Here is a 24,414-nt window from a genome sequence, read left to right as displayed (position 1 = left end):
ATGGCCAAGAGCAGACATTTGAAAAAGCAGAAGTGGCCTTGACTGGCTAGCAACTGTTCAGTTCAATGACACTCCACAAGGCCCCCTTCAGATACATTGAAGGAGTACTGGAAGTGGGAGTGTTTTTCCTTGTAAAACCTTTCCTCCAAATACTATTATCTATTCCCAAGTTTCTGTATGTGACTTTCTGTGATAGGCCACTATCAAGCCCCCTTTTAGCCAGCTGCACTGAAAAGTTAATTGGGTTACTTGGCCATAACACAAAGTTCCACAAAGTTTTGTGCATATCGGGTCATAACCTTTTGAGCTATGATACTTGTGGACAGACAAAAGGATGGGGACAAAACATGCCTGTATAATAACAACTGAACACGTTCATTCATAAGATTTACATTACATTTTCCTCTTTAATTTGGTTAAATATTGAAGCATTGATATTTGTGTGCTAATTTGCTGTAGAAACAAATCCAACCTGATATTGTGTTTTTTTTTTTATTATATACTGTATCTAGCTAACTGTGTTAAGTAACCTTACTTTTAATCGTCTTCTCTACACTTGACTTGTGCTTGATTTCTGGTAGGATACATTACTGGTATTACATGTACTGTACGCTTAATGACAGTTGAAAGACCAATTCAACATTCATGAATGTGTGTAGCTCTTAATAATAACCTCTTGCTTAGGATCTAAGGAAGCATTATACTGAAAGTTTCAAATTATCAACATTTTAATTTGATTCTCATAAAAGACTCAGCTTTATTATCACATTTTTATTGTGTTGTATTTCTGTGGTTGTATGAAACAGCTGAAATGGCTTATTGTCCGAGTGCTGTGGCCTGTCTTCATTAGGATCTCATGTCAAGGTCATCTTCTCTTCCTACTCAATACAGTCATTGTTGTTCCTCTCTCTCTCTGCCTGCAATGACCTACTGGAATCTATTTGCAACTTTGTAATTGAACAATTCCTTTGGAAAGAGGATTTTTTATTGCTGTGGGAAATAGAATGAGAGACTGTACTGTAGCAATAATATTTCAATGCTGCTGTCCCCTGCGGTCATAAGGGTTCAACCAATTTGTATTAGCAAAGGTCAGGTCCATCTGGAGTGCTGTTTACATTCTGGGGGTAGCCTCCCTCCTCTGCGGTCGTGCACTGAAGAATAGAGTCACACACTGGACATGTACAAGAACTGTGTGCATTCCAGGCAACCTACAATACTGCATGTTTGGAATGTTCTGTGTTCCGCTTTGCAAAATGTCATACACAAGAGTTGTTGGATAGATTTTCTCCCTTGTCTGTCACACTTGTTACGTTTTTCACAGGGCACACAGCGCTCCTTTATTCTGTACGGATCTGTATGGGCGGATTACAACTGAGATGATAATGTTGCTGTGTTTGCAAAGATCACTTCTGTCACTTATTGTATGATGTTGGATCCGTATATGAACACCTGAAGTTAATTAGTTGCTTTTTGAAGTCTAGTTGCGACCGTAGGTCTCAGTTTAGTATGTGAACGGTCACAGCTTGTCCGTATCTCTATGGTTTTTCTCTCTCTCTCTCGCCCTTTAGGGTGAGGTCGTATGTCGCCCTGAGGCGTCTTACTAGTATGTGAACCGTATCTCTTTCTGTCTGTAACGCCTGACTGACACTGTGGTTACCCTGACACGCCACTGTGACATCACAGGTGACATCACAGTGATGTCAGGTACTCAGAGCAGGGATCTCCATACTGTATATGGGCATAAAAGTGATCTCCATATATGGGACAGATGGCCAAGACAGATGGTGCGACCTTAGGCGTATTACTGGTGTATTTTTATTACTATTCCAGAAATTACGTGTCACAAGGCAATGAGATATTTTACAAAGGGGTGACTCTTTGTTTTTGGAGTTATACAGTAGGTTGCAAAGATGGCAATTGTCGGTTTTCCGTGATCATTTGAGGGCCGAGGATCAGTGCTGTGTAGGTTGTCATCAGGGCTACAATTATTAAAGGTCTGTGTACGGTCTCAAATTGCTGCACTCATAAACGGGTGGCTGCTGTTAACAAGACTGCATTTGAAACTGTTAACCTTCTATTTGGACTTGACTGACAAGACATGCTGTGACATCTGCCCTTCAAGCAGAGGGTAGCCCTCCAATTTCTTATGCATCTCTTGTCCACCCATGCTAGTCTGATTTACATTGGATACTTTGTTCTTGACCTCTGTCAACCTGCATATTTTATATGGAGGTTGACTAAAGTAAAAGAATTTTCAGAACAATTAAAAGATATATTGTATTAATAATATTGTATTGTATCATTATTATTAGTATTATTACTTGCAGGATAGTCTAACCTATTTGCTTTAACATGTAGCATATTATGAGAATGCAGTAGAGATACAGTACCTTTACAAATGGCATTCAGACCTCATTACGTCATTAGATTTAAATGACATTTTGCACATACGTACTGTAGATCTACAATGTAGCCAAGGGCAACCCACATTTTGAGCAAGAGGTCAGTTGCATGTAAAATAGAGACTTTTTTTTTTATCTCTTATAATTTTTATCCCACAATTTTGTAACCCATTTTTTCACCCAGTGCTAATTGCCTATGTAATCCTGGGCTCTGCTCTCCCTCTGCCACGCCTGGGGAGACAACAGACTGACCTCATGCTTCCTTCTATGCATGAGGAGTCCAAGTTGCTTCTTTTCACCTGACAGTGGAGATTTCCCTGGTTTGGACATAGCGCGTGGAAGGAACACGTTATTCCAACCAGTTCCTTTCCCCTCCATCAGGCGCCCCGGCTGGCCAGGGGGAGGCACTATTGAGACCAGGATTACGTGCATGTTTTTGTGAGGGTATCAACCCTAGGAGACACGGGGAGAACATGCAAACTCCACACAGAAAGGCCCTATCGCCAACCCCACCTAGGGTGTGGGCGCTGATGACGCAGAGGAGGAACACGCCGCCAGCACCCACAGCGTCCCCCGGCGGGAATCGAACCCAGGACCTTCTAGCTGTGAGGCGAAGCGCTAACCACTGCGCCACCGTGTCCCCTAATAGCATAGAGACTTGAAGAAGAGAAGAGACCTGCAGCTATATATTCGTCCGTGCCTTACCCATTATCCCTAAACTTCTTTGCCTTTTTTTACTGTTTTGAAAAACATCTTAAAATACTTCAAATAGCCGATGTACATTGACACGTTGTAAGCTTGTAGATCAGATATATTTTGACAAAGGAGTCTTTTTTATTGTGTCAGATTTTTTTTGTCAAGCTTGGGAGAGAAGACAAAATACTCTGTATAATTCTGTGTAACTGAATGTATATTGTAAGACATGCTTGAAATGGTGTCTTAAGCCTGTATCAGAGTCGGGTGGAAGGCTATCCACTGCGGTGTAGTGCCGTGTAGTTTTTTTGAGCGTTAACGTTGTAGTTTTATGACTCAAAAAGACTACACGGCACTACACCGCGGTGGATAGCCTTCCACCGCGGACCCGACTCTGATACGGGCTTCATAAACCCATGAGGGTTGCAGGACACGAAAATGAACAAATCAATAAAAAGAAATCAATCAAAATATTTGAACAATTTAAAAACGTATTTCAAAATAGTACGAAAAAAAGGCAAAGATGTTTAGGGATAAAGGGTAAGGCATGGACGAAAATAGGGCTCTTGGTATGGAGGGAAAAAAGGAGGGGACCTAATAACGAAGAGTATTATGTTTTAACACCTACAGTAAGCCTTAACTTCTGTTCAAAGGTATTATCAGTTACCCTTGTGAATCAGCGTGACAGGAATCGGAGGCTAATGCTTCTGTATCTTTGTGTGTGTGTGTGTGTGTGTGTGTGTGTGTGTGTGTGTTTGTGTGTGTGTGTGTGTGTGTGTGTGTGTGTGTGTGTGTGTGTGTGTGTGTGTGTGTGTGTGTGTGTGTGTGTGTGTGTGTGTGTGTGAGTGTGAGTGTGAGTGGAGTTACGCACTCTGCCTTTAACAGCTGGCTCTGACTGGGAGATGAAAAAGCTGCTATTTTATGCCGCTTTGACTAAATGTGCTGTGTCAGGCCCACCCCAACATGCACTCGTCTCACCCTCCCTCCCAGTTAGGTTTTGTGAACATATCAGGGCAGTTCACCAAGGCGTGTCTCGAAGACCTTATGAATGCACTTGGTGTGTGTATGCATTCGTGAGGCTCTGCTTAAGCTCCGGTGGTTCTGATTTCTCCTCGCTGCGGGCTTTGTTGACATTGTTGTCGGGCCGGTGATCTGTGGTTTTTCAGTGTGTGGGTGGTAAAGAGCTGACCACTAGGAAAACAAAACTACCACGTCTGGCCCATTGTGGCTGGTCGCTCCGTCCCAGACAAAGTGGCAGACACAGGCCTATTTCTAGAATGAACCTCATTGTGACAGGCAGATTTAGATCGATTGATTCTATATTAATTCTATACCCTTTCTCAAGCGCTTTAAGGGATCTGAAATGACCTTATTTAAAGGTTGAATGTAAGGACAGTATATGATGATATTTAAAGGTTGAATATGAGCACGCTATATGAATATCCGTAAGCAAAGGCTCTGTGTGTCTGTCTCTGTCTGTCTTTCTCTCTCTCTCTCTCTCACACACACACACACACACACACACACACACACACACACACACACACACACACACACACACACACACACACACACACACACACACACACAGAGACAGACACAGACTAGCTTCGCCCTTGGGAAATAAGTCATTAGATCTCGTCTGCATCATCATGCGAGTATCAGTGGTGACATTAAGCTGCGGTGACGGACGGTACAACCCTAGGAGCATTCAGGTTAATCATTAAGTGGCTCAGCTGTAGCCACTGTGAGCATTTTACTATTATCAGATCATAAATATTGCACTCCTTCTTGTGTACACATTTCAGGGAGCTCATGGATGACAGAGACAGTGCTGTTATACGGAGCACCTCCCCTTCCCGGTCCACTCCTCTCACCCACCCTCCTCCACAGGAGAAGCCTATGATGTAATGTGCCTGCTGCTGATAGAGCAATCCCCCTCTCCTCCTTTTGATTCTTCCCCTCCCCTTCCGATTTGCTATTGCTGCTGCTGCTGGTGGCAGTGGTAGTGGTAGTGGTAGTGGATGAGTCCATGTGTATGTGTGTGTGTGACTGTGTGTGTGAGTGTGAGTCTCTGTGTGTGTGCGTGCGTGCGTGTGTGCGTGTGTGTGTGCGCGTGCGTGTGTGTGGGGTGCTGCTACAGCTGCAACCCCGGGCATCTCAGGGATCCCTGCAGAGCTTCTGTTCTTCTGTCACCACTCGACTGAAGGCTGACGCTACTGAGCACCGCAAGACCTTGTCCTCTCTGCTGTTGAAGGTAATTCTTCTGGCTTATGACAAAGGAGATGCATTGTAAAATAGGGATTAGAGAAGGGACAGCTAAATGGCAAGACAGAGAGGGAGAGGGAGAGAAGAGGCTGAGTGTCCAAGATAGCTGCTGGGAGAATTGGTCTGGTCGGTGAAAGCTTGTGGTCGCCACGGCGCTGGGAGTCATGGCAATAGATGAATTTTGCTTCCCGTGGCTCCCTTCAGTGTGTGTGAGTGTGTGCATGCAGCATGGTGTTGGTTTCCATGGTAAATATGGGATGGATTCCCGGGCTGGCTCAGGGGTAGGGAGCTTCAGTCAGTGTTTCCTTTTCACCTGAGCAGATTTCATAGATTTACAGGAATCATTTTTTCCTGCTCAATTATGTTAAACATAATTATCTAATGGTTTTTGTTTTACTTTTCAGTTATTGTGTAACAATTCGATCTCACTTTCTTGATTACTCATTGGGATGTTTGTCACTTTCATTTCTGACTTCTGAAGAAACTGGGCGTGGGGACAATGATGTAGTGTAGCCTACTTCAGGAATACAGTGTGCATTACAGAATACAGATGTTTGACTATACATATCTTGTCTTCATCATTATTATTATATATATTATTTTTTTACAAAACACTATTTGACATGTGCCCGTGTCAAATAATCCGTAGTTATATGGGGTAGTAATTCGTTGCTCTACCCCATATAACTGACTCTACATCATCTATTGGTTTCGCTTTGGATGAAATGGTTGCTTAACCCTAACTCTTGTACTTTGCCTGATGCTGGGTTAATATTTTATGTCTGTCTGCCCCACATGCAGATGTTGTCATAATTAATTCAGTATATTCAAAAAAATCAAGAATGCCATCACTGACTTGCAAGCATTCAGTCTCACATTTTATTACACCCATGCACCTCGTTAAGGGCTTTTTTTGCGAGGATGTTCCATGTATATGCTATGGAGCGCAACATTGAACACTGCTGTGACTGTGGGCAGATGAACTAACACATTCCCATTAGTCTCCAAGTGAACAGAAGGAAGGCGTGAATGTTGAAGCCCTTTGTGGTCTCGATTTATGGGGGGGGAGAGCAACTGTCTGCTTTGATTGGTCAGGGAATACCATGTGATGCTTTAGGGTCATTTCATGATTTCCCCATAGGGAAGAGGTCATGTTTACAGTGAAGGTAATTGGCTCTTTCAGACACAGCAGACACAGTACATATTATCCTTGCAGCAATGTATTCTTCTGTACATGCTGGTGAGCAGATAAGCGAAGCCATGGCATGTGTTTAACAAATGTAAAATGCAAAGCTAAAATTAAAAACACAAGTCTCCCTGCATGGCATGTTGACCTTCAGAAGTGTTACTGCCCCATGGACAAAATGCCATTAACAGGATTACACAGAGAGAAACACATTCTCAAGCCAGGCAATGACTAGGCTACAGTATTGTGGTAATATTCTACAGACACATGTTCTCTGAGGTCTTTACACCTACAGTATTTGACACTTGAGAGAATTTCTGACTGGAAAGATATGCCCGCCATGCATTTCATCTGAATAATGTTGTAGTACAGTATATAGATGGAAATCATCTTTGGAACTGCAGAAATCAGGACTACATCTAGGCCTGTCTTGGAAACAGAATAAATTGTTGTGGTTTATTAAATTATTGTACAAACAGAACAAGGAGAGGCCACTTTGTTATACCGTGAAACATACAATTCCATTTTTTAATTTGCTGTATTATTAACCAACGTGAAAATAAGTACATTTATCATACTTATTTACTATATGTGGCTAGAAGTATAGACTTCCATTTCCTGCAGAACAGCCAGGCAGGGTGCCTGAGGTAATCAGTCCTTCATAAGCGCTGACCTCATCTGATCACAGCGACACTAACCCTCACCTGAGAGTAAAGACCCCTGAGAGAACTGGCTGGGAATAGGCCCCAGCAAGCTAATTGCATTGACAAAGAAAAAAAAACATTTTCTGACTATTAACTGAAAATATCTTATCTACATCCTAAATCTAGATCGACATTTGTGCTATTTTCACATTTTTGAAATATCAAACATTAAAAATATTAATACATTTTGTTTTTCCATTAACGGCAGAACCAAAATAGGGATGCCGCCAGGAAAGTTTAATTTCTTGGAAGAAAGGAAAAAAAGCAGCATACAGAACATTCATGTTACATCATTGATATACGAGGCGAGCTCTTGAGAATTCAGATGACGGACATTGCTGGACTGCAGTATCAAATTACAAACAATCTGCTTGATTGATTTCCCTCCCCTATTGGACCGGGGAGTCATGTGATACTGGCACCTGCTGATGGGAGGGGGAGGGAGAGGGATTGCCGCCGAAGTAGAACAGACATGAAAGTTGACGCTTTGCCATCTTCCACATGCAGGGGCGTCACAAGGGGTAGGAAAGTGGGACTGAGTTACTGGGGCCACAAGGTGGAGGGGCCCTAATAACCTTATCTATTGAAAAATAGCAAGCTGCGAGCTTGTAGATCTGCTATTTTTGAAAAGTTGTGAAAATGTGTGAAAATCTTTGAATATTTGTATTTTTTAAGCAAACACTAAACTCTAATTTTGCTTCTGGGGGTCCCTGGAACTAAATATTTTGAGATCGGGGTCCGTGGCTAAATACATATCATCTTGGGGGTCCTTGACATACTGTAGGTTTCTTGCACACATTTTCACGTAGTTAACATTCATGGGGGGCCCGCAGTGAATCCTTGTACCCAGGGCCCAGAATCTGGTGTGACGCCCCTGTCCACACGCACACAGGCAGGCCACCTGAGGAGCGTGCGAGCTGTTCCCCCTCTCTGTAGCACAGCTGAATGTTAAACTGACTCACTTGACTTGGAGCTGTGCCTTTTGGTTTGGCTCCGTTGCAAGGATTTTTCTTTTATTTCCTCCCTGCAAATGTTAGGACTGGCTAGTGCTAAATAGTGGCACAAATAAATACTTGTGTCACTTAAACACACTGTAGAGGCAGAACAGATGCGACGGCGACAGAGACAGACAGGAAGAGATAACCGCCAAACGAAGGACGGAAGTCAAAAAGCCAAAGGCATGGTTCTGTGAATTCCTAGAAGACTGATGACATGACATATTCACTATTAGTCAGGCTGGAATGAAACAGAATGTAAGATTCAAGGTAGCCTTCTGAGTATAGCGAACACACATGACTGGCAAGTGCTGGGAAGTGCACTGTTGTGGTGAGTAATGGTAAATGGAGGGTTACAGAGGGATGAGTACACATACGCTAAGCACTCTAATGAAAAGGATGAGGCCGAGTCACAAACATTATCACAAAGTGCTCGCACACAGTCTCCTGGGATGGGGCATTGGCATAACTGCCTTGCCAGAGGGCACACCAATTCTGCCTCAAAGCCACAGCGTCAGGGATATGGGATAATGCTTCTGTCTTTAGAGAATATAATAATATAATAATTTTTCTTTATGCTGTTATTTCCCAAGTCTAATTTATACATTGACGTACGACTTCGTCTCTCGTAAGCACCATGGCGCGGCAGACCTGGTATACTAATGTCGTGGCTTCCCTGTGGATATCTTGATGTCACGGGGTGATTAGATTCTATGGGGACCTAGGTGAAAATTCCCAGGGGGCCCTAGGTCAAAATTCCCAGGGGGGCCTTCCAACGTGCACGCTGAGCCTTTTGGGGCCCTTGAGGCCTTTTGGGGGGCCTTATTGCGACCGTAAGGTCGCAGTTTAGTATCAAAACCTTCACCGGCCGTCCGTCCCTGAGTCACACGTCACACGTCACACGTCACACCTTTGCCCTGCTCATATCTCCGCATCAGTATGACATCACACTGCTGACATCAGTATGACATCACACCGTACACAAATGACCCCTATATAAGACCGGCATTGTCTGTCGTACATTTCGGTCAATTCCAGTGGGGATGCCATTGAAAAGTTAATCTAGTTGTACAAAGTAATCAAAGAATGGGTTGACTGGTAGGCTGGTTGACTGCTTTATCTGTGGAGAGTGTATGTCACTGAGAGTCCTTTTATAGCGATTGAAATCATGATGAGGTCACGATGAGTCATCTATGCCCAAATATAGATTTCTAGGTCAGATGGCCCATGGAGTTTGTGATGTCAAACCTAGCAACCCAATATAAACAAACCTGATGTCAGACCTGAAGTATCCTTTTATACCCATATATGGAGATACAGAGATCTCCATATATGGGCATATTAGAAAGCCCATATATGGGCATATACGGATGACATCAGGGATATCCATATATGGGCATAAAAGGGACAAGGGCTTACAGTTACTGATGACATCAGGAATATCCATATATGGGCATAAAAGGGACAAGGACTTACAGTTAAGAGATCTCCATCTATGGGCATAAAGGGACAAGGACTGTTACAGTAGATATAGAGATGTCCATATATGGGCATACATGAACAAGGACTGACAAACACTGAGATCTCCATATAACCTATGGGAATATAAGGGACGAGGACAATGCGTAGCATTGTGAGCTTGTAGATCTATTTTCTAAATATTGTTGTACATTAAAAACTTGAAATGGGTCGTTCTGCATAGTACTTGGGATTTGTTGATGTAAATGTTCACATAGAGTGTAATAATTGGTAAAACAAACTTTTGGCCTATTTGTGGAGATAAGCGACCAACTTATCTCCCGATTAGGGAGTCTTACTGGTTTATACTAGATGTTCGGGCCGCATAGCGATAGTGGCCCTCACATCTAGAGTTTGGGTAACTCACACCTACTGTACGTTACGATCTGACGTACCTCCGATCTGACCAATATGCCCATATGAAGATCTCTCTCTGTCCATGTCCCTTTTATTCCCATATTCCCTGCTGCGAATGAGTGACTCTCATTTTGATGATGTCATGTTGATTGCATCAGTAATTGTCTGAATATGGAGGGCAGGTCGTTCTGAGATTATGAATCACAAAATAGTCCCATGAGAAAAGCACAATATGTGACAATTACCCAGGTTTTACTTCCTTATCTTAATGGCATGCATGCCGTGCCCACTTGCCCAGGGAATTCAGTGCTGATAAGTCCTGTGGCTTGCAAAATTAACCACAGACAGACAGACAGACTGACTGAAACGCAAACAGAACGCCTCGCCCCCCTGGAGCCAGGCCGCAGAAATTTGAATATACTCGTGAAGTACCCCGTTATCAGAGTACTTGGAGCGGAGGCCATTCTGGAGACATAATATGGAGACATAATATGTCTCCATATTCGGGGCGGCTGACCACTTCAGTGCCTGGCGACAGCCAGTACCTGTTTGGGGGAGTGATGTCATATCGGACTAGAGAGACAGTATACACACAGTGATTCCTGGAACTAACTAATAGATCGATAGAAGAATATAACTTTGGCAAGTGAGGCAGAATAATACAAGGGGTATAAACTATAATGGCTTTAGTCACAGGGGAAGAGGAAGTAATGTCTGTAAATGGGTGTATATCGTCACTGTCGGGCAGAAACCTTGTATCTCCAAGTTTCAAATTTGTAAATTCTTTCGCAAAGTAAAGCCCTGCTTCATCATACAAGGCCGTCGCACAAAAGTAGTGAAAATAGCTGATCTACAAGCACACAATGCCTTGCACCGCGAGGCGTTGTGTGCTTGTAGATCGGCTGTTTTCACTAGTTTAAATCATTTTAAAAGTGATAAATACAAAACAAACGGTTTTGGACATACAAGGTTTCCACCCGACAACGACGATATGCATGTGTACTTAAACAGTATGTCTTCGGGCCAAAGACTGAATCTGACAAAGCCATGATGTCATCACTTGGTCACCCAGACGGAACACATTGACCTCTCCACTCACCTGGTTGTCTGACTTCAGTCATCTGAGAAGGGCACCCTGGATCACGAGTGATGACGCAGACGTACGCCTCTCAACACGCTCAACTTGTAGTTCTCTTTTGCCCAAATATGAGTCACCCTGCTTCGACAGAATGACACAATTCCACTCCTGCTGGTACTTTTCCCAACAGCCGATTCACCTGTCAGAGGATATAATGAACAATTTCACCTTGAATTTCAACTGAAGGGGTAGCAAATAGCAATGATGATCGTTACCACTGGGGGAGGGGGGGGGGGGGGGGGGGGGATAATCTTGCTTGGCGTCTACAGTTGATTGCATAGTCAAATTATTGTTTTACAATCCAAGTCATAACATTTGTACTAAACTGATGTATAGTATAGGAGTAGGCTAATAACCTCAAATGAGTTTCCGGGTCTGGAAGTGTTTGTCAGAGAGAATAGACATATCTAACACAAGGGCAAGGACAAATCTACAGTAGGTAAGAGGACAAGGATGACTTTGACTCTTGATTTATCACCTACAGACTTTGCCAGTTTACATAAAATTGAGTCTCCACAAGCATTTTCTTTTCCTTCTGAATTAATTTAAATTTACTTGGAAAGCTGAAAAGAGTCTGTCGTTGTATAGCTGGTATAGTATTGCTGGTAGTATGTAATTGGTACTAGCCTAACTTTGTTGCTGGTATTGTATATAGTAAACTGGTACTCTCAATTCAATATAATGTAAAACTTTTGCCTAGATTACGATTAATGAATGTTTGTTGTTGTTTTTTTATTAGTGGAAATAGCAGATCTACAAGCTTACAACTCGTCACAACGATGTGTCAACACTTTGTGAGCTTGTAGATCAGCTATTTTCACTATTTTGGTAAACCATCATTGTAAAACAAAGTATAACACCGATTATTGCGTTGATTCATATATAAAAAAGGAATATTGTTTTTTATATATTTTCGGTTAATTGCCCAGCCCTAGTTGCTGGTATTGTGTGGCTGGACTGTGTAAATGGAACTAATGTGTAGCTGGTAGGTACAGCTTCTTCTTTTTCAACCATTAGCACTGAACAGAAACGTGCAGTGCTGGACGTGGCTGTTAACTGTCTTACAATTGACAGCCTGTTTAGGATGGCTGTATTTTTAACATCTAGTGCTCGCTGCCCTAAGCACTGTAAACATACCAAGCACTCAGCGCCGTCTGGAACATGCAACAGTGTTTCCTCTGCTTCTGGATAGAGAGAAAAGAGATCCAGTGTTCTTCGATCCTGTTGTAGACCATTGGCAAATTGATACGTATTTGATATGCAGACACCCATCTAAAAATATTTTGTGCAAGGGAGAGAAGATTAAAAAGTTCAACCTTTTTCAAGACTTGTTAAAAGAATCTAAAATAGCAGATCTATAAGTTCACAACGGGTCACAAATCCTGACTGTTAATTTAACTGTCTGGATAATAAACGCCTAAGGGAAAAAAGTGACGAGGTCGCGCCATGTCTTGGCCATCTGGCCAGTGATGTATATCGGACCTGCTGGGAATGAGTATATGGAGATCCATATGGAGATATGCTGTGAGACCCCAAACATGCTTACTCAGTTATTGTCTCCACCAGCCGAAGGCTGAGGGAGAGTATGTTTTCCCCTCCGTCCGTCCGTCCGTCCGTCCGTCCGTGCGTCCGTGCGTCCGTGCGTGCGTGCGTCCGTGCGTGCGTGCGTCCGTGCGTCCTCGCAGTTTGTGAACAGCTAATCTCAGTCACCGTTGGCCCGATCGCTGCCAAACTGAGCACACACACTCCCTGGATGCCAATCTAGAACCTCTGCCCCACATTTTTCAAATCAGCCTCATGGTGGCGCTATAACAGGCCGATTTGTGTGGCCTGGTTGTTACCAGCTAATCTCCGGCGCCGTTGGCCCGATCGCTGCCAAACTGAGCACACACACTCCCTGGATGCTAATTCAGAACCTCTGCCCCACATTTTTTAAATCAGCCTCATGGTGGCGCTATAACAGGCCGATTTGTGTGGCCTGGTGGAGACCTGTGCTCGTTCGTTATGTGAAAGTCCTATGACGTCTATGACTTCTGACATCATACATACAATCTCTTTTATGCCCATATATGGAGATCCCTGTCTGTAGAACCAGCCACACAGATATGGTCTGTCTTGGCCATCTGTCTTGGCAATATATGGATTCTGTTAGTGTGGTATGTGGCCTCCATATATGGGCATTCCCATATCAAGTCCTGTTAGATATGGGCTAAATATTGATGACATCAGGGATCTCCATATATGGTCAAGTGGGAATACCCATATATGGAATTTTACATATGGAGATTATTATGATTATGCAGTTCAAGAAAAAAAAGATTGTTATAAAGAAATAAGTTAAGATCAAATAGTTTGACTGACAAATTGGATGGTACAATCTTAATGTAGGAATTATTGCATAGAAAAATTGCCTTTTTGAGCACAAAAGTGCTCAAGCAGCAAGTGGAGCTCAATTATTGTCTTTTTGGCACTGTCAACCTCAGCTATTCTAAGTAGCAAAGCCTTGCTATCTTGTGTGTCCATTAAGCTAACATGTTTAACATGAGGGCTTATCTCAGCACAGTAATTCCTCGACTGTCTCCCATTTATATAGAAGGACCTGTCAGCGCTTCTGGTGGTGGCTGTGTGTGAGTAAAGCCTGATTTATACTTTGTCGTATGACAAGTGTCGCTCACCGAACATGGCTTTGCTCATTTTGAGACTGGCCATATTAATGGGGTCACAAGCAATAAAGAAGGACCGGTCTTCCTCTGTTTGACTAGTCTGAGCCATGTGTTTAGATGTGAGAGGTTCACTGTGCTCTGTGGCCTGTTTACACAGTGTCGTCTGCATGGCAGTGGCAGGTGGCCTTACTCAAGGAGAGAATGGTTTACCGATACAAGACAGTGTGTTTCCGATGGAGACGGTGCAGTATGGACTGCAGAATGTCAGAACTCGGGTAAGGAGGCTCTCTGTGAGGCGTCGGTGTGCGGATCTCGGGTGACAGTCCGCAAGGAATCTCAACTCCATACTCCCTCACCCAGATGCTGCGAGTCGACATTCCGATTCTTGACACCTCAAAACTTGGCATACCGTCTGCCTCTTTAGCGGTGCCTAGCTGTGACGTGTATAATTAGCACCTGCTATTTTAGAGAGAGAGGCGTCCCCGTCTCAACACTCTCATCACACCCCTTTCTCGTTGTACCCTGAGGATGTCTCTTGGAAAATACATAATTCAGTTAGGTTCTAATTCCATATCATGACCATTATTATGATGCTGTCATAATATGCCATTGCATCATGGCCCATTCACAATTGCAAACATCTCAGTATAGTGTAATACTACACTATCCTGGGATTGTATACACGTTTCTATTTTATTTCGATATTTTGGGGCTTTCTGCCTTTATTTGGATAGTACAGTGGAGAGTGACAGGAAACAGGTAGAGAGAGTCGGGAAGTGACACGCAGCAAAGGTCGTCGGGCTCGGGAATCAAACCAGCGACTCACCGTCAGGCATTAGAACCTATATGTGGTATATGCGCCTTAACCACTAGGCTAAGTGGTGCCCCAATATTAAAGTTTTAAACCAAGATTTAAACCAAGATTATGGTGCTTTAATAATGAGTAAACCCATGCAAATGGATAGGGATAAATGTTAATAGAGGTAAATTAACTGGTTCTTGCCAGCCCATAATGTGTCACACACCTTCCTGTTCTGCAGTATTAACTAGCAGTTTGAAGGTATGCGTGTTAGGGAGGTAATTAATGAATGCCCATAGAGCTAAATACACATACAAATCTTCTGTGTTACCTCTCAGCTATACAGATAGTTAGATTTGTGTATAGACATAAACTAAACTTCCCGCGGTTGTATATCCACATCTGCCTAACTGCCTAATTGCTCTCTCTCCCCCCTTCTCCCCCCCTTCTCCCCCTCTCTTCCTCTCTCTCTCTCTCTCTCTCTCTCTCTCTCTCTCTCTCTCTCTCTCTCTCTCTCTCTGTGTGTGTGTGTGTGTGTGTGTGTGAGGGGTGGGGCTAGACAGCAGTGAGTGCCCAGAGGCAGGCAGCACTATGACAGTGTGTCAGAGCAAGCTAGAGAGAGAGAGAGCGGACTACACACGCACAGTGCAGGCAGCGTGAGATTTAAACCCCGTCACCTCTATTTTGGATAAGCAACTGATTTTTTTTGGGAGGGAATATTCCATCTCCGTCGTACAAAAGGAAAGGTTGTTTAATGGCATATATCTTTTTTTTTTAACAATATTTTTAGAACCTGAACCTGAGTGGGACAGACTGAGTAAGTACTCCCCGGGCATACAAGCTATCCTTGTGTTCATTATCTATTCTGTTGCCTTGGCTATTATTAATCATTGATGTGATGGCGTAGGAGTTCTGGTTACCTAGTGGAAAGCATGCTACTGTGGTCTGTCGTTTTGCTGTTGAAATTATGCTGAACTTTTTTTCTTATGGCTAAAGGCAGTATGAGGTTTGTTGTTGGTCTTTCTAAACCAGGGCAGAGTGTGTGAGTTCATGTGAGACAGCCCTCCTTTCTCTCTCTCCCTCTAGTAAGTCTTTATCACAAGGTGATACCAGGCAGGGGGGTGATTAAATACTGTGTGTGTGTGTGTGTGTGTGTGTGTGTGTGTGTGTGTGTGTGTGTGTGTGTGTGTGTGTGTGTGTGTGTGTGTGTGTGTGTGTGTGTGTGTGTGTGTGTGTGTGTGTGTGTGTGTGTGTGTGCGCGCGTGTGCGTGTGCGTGTGTGTTATGTGTGCGAGAGACAGCTTGCCTGTGTGCGTGTGTGCGTGCGTGTTATAGCTACCCTTGCATTAAGAGATATTGGCTTTGGACTTATTTTCTGTGGAAACACAGCTATTTACCTGGGTGTGTTCACACTTTAAGACCTGCTGGCTTGTGTGTGTGAGGCTGAGCACCTCTGCTAATGCAGAATAGCAGTGGCTTTTCCAGCAGTATCTGACTTCTCATTTCTGCAGCTCATTTAAGCCACTGCACGACCCATGAGCAATGAGCGTGAGTGCCTGGGAGCAGGGCCCCTCTGTCCACTCACAGGAGTGAACCAATGTGGCAGCCAGTGCATGGCACGCACGCACATCCTATCCAGCAGTGGTGGAGAAAGTACTACATTTTTTTACTTGAGTAAAAGTGTCAATGCTGCAATATAATAATACTCTGTTAGGGTTCCCTCACACCAAAATACCTAGAGTGGAATCCGCCAATGCATTTCAATGAGAATGGAGCGTTTTTTGCCAGTAGAGGATTTCTGCAAAAAAAAATCCATTCTCATTGAAATGCATTGGCGTATTCCACTCTAGGTATTTTGGTGTGAGGGCATCCTTACAAGTAAAAGTCTGGAATTCAAAATGTACTAAAAGTAAAAGTATTGGCATCAAAATGCACTTAAAGTACCAAAAGTAAAAGTACTAAATGTTTGAAAATAGCAGATCTACAAGCTCACAACACGTGGATTAATGTATGTTTTATAATATAATGATTTATATCTGCAAAGTAACTAGTAACTAAAGTTTTCAAATAATTGTAGTGGAGTAAAAGTCCAATATTAGGATCCGAGATCCGGAGTAGAAGTAAAAGTACTGAAAACTGGAAATACTCAAGTAAAGTACAAAACTTTTTTCAAGTTTGAAAATGACAGATCTAGCTCACAATGCGCCACGTTGTGAGCTTGTAGATCAGCTATTTTCAAATGTCTAATAGGTTTAGAGTGCTTGTGTGGCCTAATAGTCGCTTCTTTTTGTCTTGTTTTCATATTTCTCTGGCAACAGTAATTCTATCCAGCTAGGAAACTTTCCATGAACTCTGAGGCTGAACTCTGTTGCTTATTGCAACAACAAAAAAATAGTGAAGTGTTTTTACCTTGAAAATCTCATTTGTTTTGGCAAGGACATACTTTATAGGTTTGCAGTTTAAAGTTGGATTTCAAAATCCGAAAGGAAAAGAAAGTGAAAACAAAATCAAATTAAAACGTTTTACTTCTCTTGGCAATTGGCTGTGTGCAGTTTTATGAGTGAGCCTGCTGTGGAGGTTTGTAATCGTGATGCTAGCAAAGGGTTGATGATGCGAGTCTGGCGGTGGGGGCAGACGCAGGGCAAAAAGGCTTCAGGTGTCTTGTGTGTGAAATTCAAACCTCCCACCCTCTCCTGCTGCCGACAGCATTGTGACGAATGCCTGCCAAAGACGTGTGGGAGGTATAGTTACTCTATCAGTGGTTACTAAATCGAGACCATAATGGATGCTGTATTAGGTTTATGAAGAGTTCAACAAAACAGTATAGTCCCATTTGATTTGCGGTTGGATAAACAGCTTTTACTTGCTTTCTCCTTGGCATAATATGCAGACAAAGTTAAATGTATGATACAGTATGCACTGCATGATGAGTGAGTAATATGTTTTCTTTTACTGTCAAACGGTTTTATCATTTGATTGTTTTATGCTGTCCATTCAGAGGCACCTGTCAGTACGTCAAGAGGGCAATCAAAGTCATTGTCTGATATGACCCCAGGAACATGAAGGCCAGCCTATCTGATACTGTTGGTGTTGTCTATCCTTTCTAGCGTGCAGTTGGACAGCTGGATGTGTGAGATAACCCTCCCAACCAAGCTTTAACACACACACACACACACACACACACACACACACACACACACACACACACACACACACACACACACACAAGCACACACGCACACACGCACGCACACACGCACGCACACATCTAGCTGATCAACATACACCCAACAACATTGTAATAAAGAGGAGCTTTCATGGGTTATGCATTATTTATTTATTTTCCCCCGTAAAAGAGCGGGACTTTCTCTCTCTCGGAGTAAAGGAGGCGGAATAATGGACAGTTCTATCTCGGAGAGAATCTCGGCGAGAACAAACAGAACAGTGTTTTTAGACTTGTTACATAGTGGTGATTCCTCTCTCTGTGGTAGATTTCCAAGGAGAAAAGCCTGGCTATTGCTGATGACCTTGCTCCGGTGTTTTCTTTTGGTTTGATCCACAAAGAAAACAGCTGGCTACAGCATTCTGGGTAACGGGGCCTTGACAATGAGCTGCCTGTATGATGCTGTCAGGATGAGTTTGGCTTGTTGGTAAAGGATGGTGCCTATTATATCAATAGCTGAAATCCAGACCCCATCAAGATAATATTAACAGTCATGAGAGGGAAATGAAAATATCCTGTTTATGATGCGTCATGACCTGGAAAAGGTACTTCCGTTGGATTTGTCGAGTTGTTGCAGGAAACGTCTAGTCTGATTAATGTGCACCGAGTTTGGCTTAAGCAAACCTTGATGCCTTGTCTGCATTGTCATGCCATTGCTTGTAGATAATACCGTCAAGGACGCCTAATTAGCGCTGCTACTAATTTCACCATCACTGAATCACGGATACTCAATGAAACACAGTGTCACTGTTGTACTGCTGTGAATGATACTGTATATCGCCGCTGTTGAGAAAGGTCAGCAAAGAAAAGCTATGCTACTGTGTTATGAAGCATAGAAGAGTGAAAGCGACAGACAACCTGACTTGACTTTTTTCTAAAGAAAGGAAAGAAAGAAAGAAGAGAACAAATGCATGACACCGCTCTATCACAGCATAATCCCTTACCCTGGCCCCATGAGCACATGTTTCCAATCATTGTCAGCATATCCCAGGGGCATTTACTCCGCATTAAACTTCATCTGTTTATACAGGCAGGTTGACTAACCAATCCACCCCCCCCCACCCCCCACCCCCCACCCCAGTTGTGTGTTTGTATGTGAGAGAGAGAGCGAGAGAGAAGTATTTGTAAACATGCTTGCTCGTACTTGCTTACAGTACATGTGTGCTAGCGATTATCCTCATATGGCTGGTTGTCTGATGTGTGCATTGCTGTCAATTAGATCACAAGTTCAGTCATGCAATTAGTTTTGGTAGTGAAATGAAGGAATGTATATAAACCTCAGTAACAATACGGTGCATCACCTCAGAAGACCCGTTTGCTCAAGTTCATTGAAGTGCCAAAGTATGGCCAACGTTGCTGGCCCCAGACATGAGATGTATGTCCTAGTCATTCTGGAGAACACTGGCTTCAAAGGGTCAAATAAATCAAATTCTAATGTCGTATGGCTGTATGCAGCCATAATGTGATACATGTTGTTAAGTTGTGTTTAAAAGGTGTCTGTGTAACATCTGATGTGATCACAGAAAAAAAGAGTTTGCAGCAGTGACTTATCTTATTCATAACATCCTATTCATTGATGACGTCTTTAGAATCGACTCTCTTCGCTGTGGCAGTGGAACTTAGCCGAGGGTCAGAGTGTCACCGTGAGAGAGAGCTTTTGTGTCTCGGCCTGCGACCAGAACAAGTAAGAAAAGGGTTAATGGTTGAGACGATGGAGTAGGGGGCGGGCTGTCCTGGAGTGGCCAGCCACTCGTAACCTGAAGGTTAAACACAGGCCTTCAGGGAGTTCTTTTACTGTGCGCTCACTGATGGGAACTCTGTAAACATGCATTCTGGGAGCACAGCAGTTGCCTATGTCTTTTCCCAGTCCAGCACAGTGCCATGACGTGGGAAATGACTGTGGACATGGAAGGGGGCCAGATATCGTCGTGTTTGCTGTGGCGTCTCAAAGAGAAGCCCTCACATCTGCCTTTTTAGCCCCTATAAGACGTGCACAAAAACAGCACATACGTACAAGATGCCTCGGCAGCGTGCTTTTCCTTTCCTGCGCAGGTCCTTATTTTAACTGTACACAAGTCTGTGTGGAATGTCCTCGGGAAGACAGCGGGGTATGTTTACACGTGCGTCAGCGTTTCTCATGTGCTTGGTGTGTGTGAGAAGCGGCGTGATTGTCTTTTCGGTGGAGGGCGCGGCGTCCGTCACCCTTTACTTTACACACCTGTTCTTCTTGCATGTCCATGTTACGCGCATTATATACGCTTCTATTTAAAACAGTAGCCGGTGCTGGAATGTGGACATCCATCTATACTAGGGATGGGACGATACGCGATATTATCGTTTATCGTGATAAAAAACACTCACGATAATCGTATCGTGGAGATTTGATTTATCGTGATATCGTCCTCCGTCATGCACTGGGATCAAGTCAGCTTTAATTTGCCGAGCTGCATATCCGGTATCACTTAAACCCCGTATAATTGGTTAAAGGTACTTATAATATACGTACTTGATGCAGTCTTTTTTTCACTCTCTATCATAATGTCTTTGCCAAAAAATAGCCGATCTACAAGCTCACAGCGCGTCGCATTCCGCCCCAGGATAATGGATTTTGATTATCATGATAATATCGTAATTTGCGATTTCTTTGGTCACAATAATCGGGATATGAACTTTTCATATCGTCCCATCCCTACGTCCATCCACATACAGGCCTCTTCCCAGCGAGCGCTGGACCAGCTAATAGTGGGTACGCGCGCCGTCACGTTGACTCGCGTACCTCAGCGAATGTGTAGGAGGTTTTTCGTTAGCCGCGTGGATATGTTTGTGTGCTTCCTGTCATGAGTAACGAGAGCAGTGCTGATTAATGGCATCAGCCTTCATCCCGGCTTCTGTTAGCAGCCTGCCCCCCCCCCCCCCCCCCCCCAAGCCCAGCCCCCCCCCCCCTCCCCCCACCTCCCCCTGCTGTGATTTGATATCTCTGAGCATTCCAGGTTGTGCCCTTTACTCTACTAATGGCGCTACTGACCTGCTCAGACATTCCAACTGCAGGCCGCTGATCACACACTTCTAATTGCTTCACTACAAAAGCAAGCCAAGCTTTCTTCTAGTATCACTCGCATCATAAAGTGATGAACTTTCAGTCACACACACACACACATACACACACACACACACACGTGCACAGTTGGATGTACACAGTTTCATATTCAGGCCTAGTGTAGGGTCCCCACTCCCCCCAGCACATGGCACTCAGTTTACAGATACACTTACTCTCAAAGGACAACATTGGAAATAAGCTCTTGAGCTAGCTTTCTTGTTTTATCCTTGTGACAGATACTGTATGTACAGTCATGTATTTATAGATATGCATTTTCTCAATGAAGATGGCAATCAATCAATCCTCCTATTGGCTTTGGGCATGCATAGTCGAGAATGTTGGGATGCACGTTTCTCCATTTGGCCTGTTGACAGTTGAAATCAGAAATGTGCAAAGAAGGAATGAAAGATGCTGGTGTTTTAGCACTTTCAACTTAGCATCCCTATTTTGTGTCATTAAAGGTGAAAATAAAATAAATAAAAAGGTGAAAATCTACAAGTTCACAACGTACAGTATTGCATGGTGACTCATTTTGACAAATGACTTAAGTCATGCAAAGATTAGTCTCTCGATTACAGACTTCCGCATTGCTGCAAAAAGTGAAAAGAGCGACCGAATATTTCCTTGACGATGGCCAGCCAGATTGTGCAAAGATAAACTCAAGTCCAGGTCCAAAATCCAGAGAGTGCAGGTAACTTACAGTAGCCTATATCGTGTGTCTGTGTGTAAGAGCAGGAGTGTGCAGATTGTGTTCTCCCTGGCCATTTATTTGAATTGTCACAAAGTATGAAAAGACAACATGTGCTGCTCTGCTTGTCTCTCCGGGTGCGCATGACGCTGGCCAGAGCTGGAATGTTTTACAACCGCTCGCCCCCAAAGTCAAAGGCTTTGCCAACTCTTCCTTTATTATGGTAATGGGGGCAAGACTTGACTTTAGTTACCCTTGAGTGAGGTTAGCATATGACAGCATATGACCCAGTTATAGCAATATGGTCTGCAGACATCCGTCTTCCTGCACACCAAAGAATCTACTGAACCATTTCCCCCCTACATTTACAGACTCATCTCTTTTCTTTTTCTTTTTTTTTTTTACGATTTGATAGCATACTGTATCTTTTCACTGATACTTGTGCTTCTAATGCTCTGACATAAAGACAGAGAGGGAGGTTAAATATAATAGGGCCCAGGGTAGGATAAGACAGCAGCAGTCCAAAGGACTCCCGCAGCAGAGCAGAATGTGCGCCAGGCCTAGCAGTAAGGCTGGCAGGGCAGATGTTTTAGGTGAGAGGCACAGTAGATAGTGCAGTCTGAATAATTCATCAGCTTGGATCGAAGATGTGATATATTAAGACAAAGACACCGTGCGAGACTTCCTGTGGCCCTTTCCCGTGCTTTCTCTGTGGTTTTGAGGGGCTGCAGGGCTCAGATCCCCGCGTCTTCCCTTCCCTTCCTGGCACTTGTCCACCGGCATCTGGGCAGTCTGGAAGACAAGTCATAGATACTCTCTGGGTCCAGAGAGGGCCTCTAGACATCTGGAGGGGCCGAAAGCTGCTTTGCATGCAGGTATCTGCTCACAGGAACTATCACCGTTGTCGCTTTGCTCTTTCCTTTGTGCGGCTTCCAGGGGTCAACCTGGTCTAATTTGCTCAGGTAACAGGGTCCCCATTCATATCCAGGGATGCTGTAGCACGTGTTACTGTCTGTCAAAATGACTATGTGCCGTTTAAAACCAATCCTCCACAGACTAGTTGGAGGCGGTGTGACATGGTGCATTTCAAGTTCATTTGACAACAAACCACTTTTGACTAACCTCTCTGGAAAATATATTCAAACCGTGTCTGATATCTTTGTGCAGAAGATGGTAATCATTCAGGCCAGTATGCAGAAGGATTCTATAACTGAGAGTACTTCATGAAGGATACTTTGAGAGATTGTGTCTGATTCTGGTCCTTGTCAGATTCATATTTGCCTACATTCGCTCACGCCGATTAGTTGGTTTACTTTGGGTTAAGCAGAAAGTCTGGTGTTTATTCAGAGCCCACTCAAGGGTCCACACCGTCTCCTTACATCTTTAAAGCCTTCAAATCCAGGAGAATTTAGTGGATTTGATGATTAACCCATGAGATGAGTAAAACGATAAATCATGCCTGAAATATATATAGATTCTAAGAATAATAGTAGAACTAGGATCAGTGACCAAGTCACTCAACCACATAAACATTATGGTTCTAAGACATGAAGGGAGATGTGGTCAAGGTTCAGTGACACATGTTAAATAGCTAGTTTATTATGTTTATATTTCTGATTCACCTCTGATTCTGACATTTCTATTATATCTTAACCTGGACGGTTTCATATTGGAAAAAAACTGCAGGTTGGGGAATAGCATTGCAGCAGTGCTCTGTGGCTCGACTTGCTCCAAGCCCCTAAGTTGTGAAAGTAGGTGAATGTGTGTGAGGCCACGCTATGTGGGCTCTGATATCACAATGAAGAGGCTCAGCTTTCCTCTTAACAGATCATTTCACCTCCATCGCTCTGTGACATCGGCACCCACCTACGCACAGTCAGCCGCAGGGACTGCTGCACTGTGTGGACATGTCAAGACTCTGACTGGCTCTCCAAGTGCGCGCGTGCGTGCATGCATGCGTGCGTGCGTGCGTGTGTATCACTGCACGAAAAGAGGTTATGAAGAAGTGCGTGGTGGGTACTTTTGAAGATCACTAGTAGGCTACATTAAATGCCTGGTAGAAGAAAGCTGCCAAGCACTTGCTGTAATGAGATTTTTACATTTTACCTCACACAAGCCTCACATATAAGAGTACTAATTTACCACGTCTTCATACTGATAGTTAAACAAAGCATGTGACATAAGATATCTGCCCGTATACCTGCAGCCAGCTGCACTGAACTCTGTCATCTGATAGGCTGCTAATCCCCTTATTATGCCTGTCTTGTTAAATAGAGCAGTCAGTCAGCCTTTAAATCACCAGCCAACAGATCAATGTAAACTCCATAACTTTACAGTGTGCACGGCTCTGTATGGAATGCCTGAAATTACAGGGAGATGTTCCAAAACATCGTGTTAACTTTAGAGTTCTCAAATTCTGCCCGAACCCGACCATACCCGAACCCGACCCGACATTTAGGGTAGGGTAGGGCCTAAAATGTATGAGAAAGGTATCTGCAATAAAGCAGACAGCCCGCAACACTCCAAGTTAGATGAAGGCTTTTAGGTGCACGGCTCAAAGAAGCGTTTCGGCCCTTCGGCCTTCCTCAGCGTTGCATCAATGCAACGCTGAGGAAGGCCGAAGGGCCGAAACGCGTCCGTATACTGTCCATGCATTGAGGTAAATAAAATCATGTAAAAAGGAT

At 43.6% G+C, this 24,414-nt stretch overlaps 1 protein-coding gene across 1 annotated transcript in view; it reads left to right on the top strand.

Annotated features, from left to right (window-relative positions):
* The first annotated feature begins 15,350 nt into the window (after positions 1 to 15,350).
* Positions 15,351 to 24,414, top strand: part of sema4ba (sema domain, immunoglobulin domain (Ig), transmembrane domain (TM) and short cytoplasmic domain, (semaphorin) 4Ba) — a 55,505-nt gene continuing 46,441 nt past the window's right edge. The window contains exon 1 of the mRNA XM_080737668.1: positions 15,351 to 15,540. The gene's annotated coding sequence lies outside the window, so the exon portion shown is untranslated. The remainder of the gene's footprint in view (positions 15,541 to 24,414) is intronic.

This window comes from Nannobrachium achirus (assembly GCF_963921795.1).
Source record: "Nannobrachium achirus genome assembly, chromosome: 11".
Lineage (NCBI taxonomy): Eukaryota > Metazoa > Chordata > Actinopteri > Myctophiformes > Myctophidae > Nannobrachium > Nannobrachium achirus.
The sequence above is the reverse complement of the archived record's forward strand: the minus strand, read 5'-3'. Positions and strand labels throughout refer to the sequence as shown.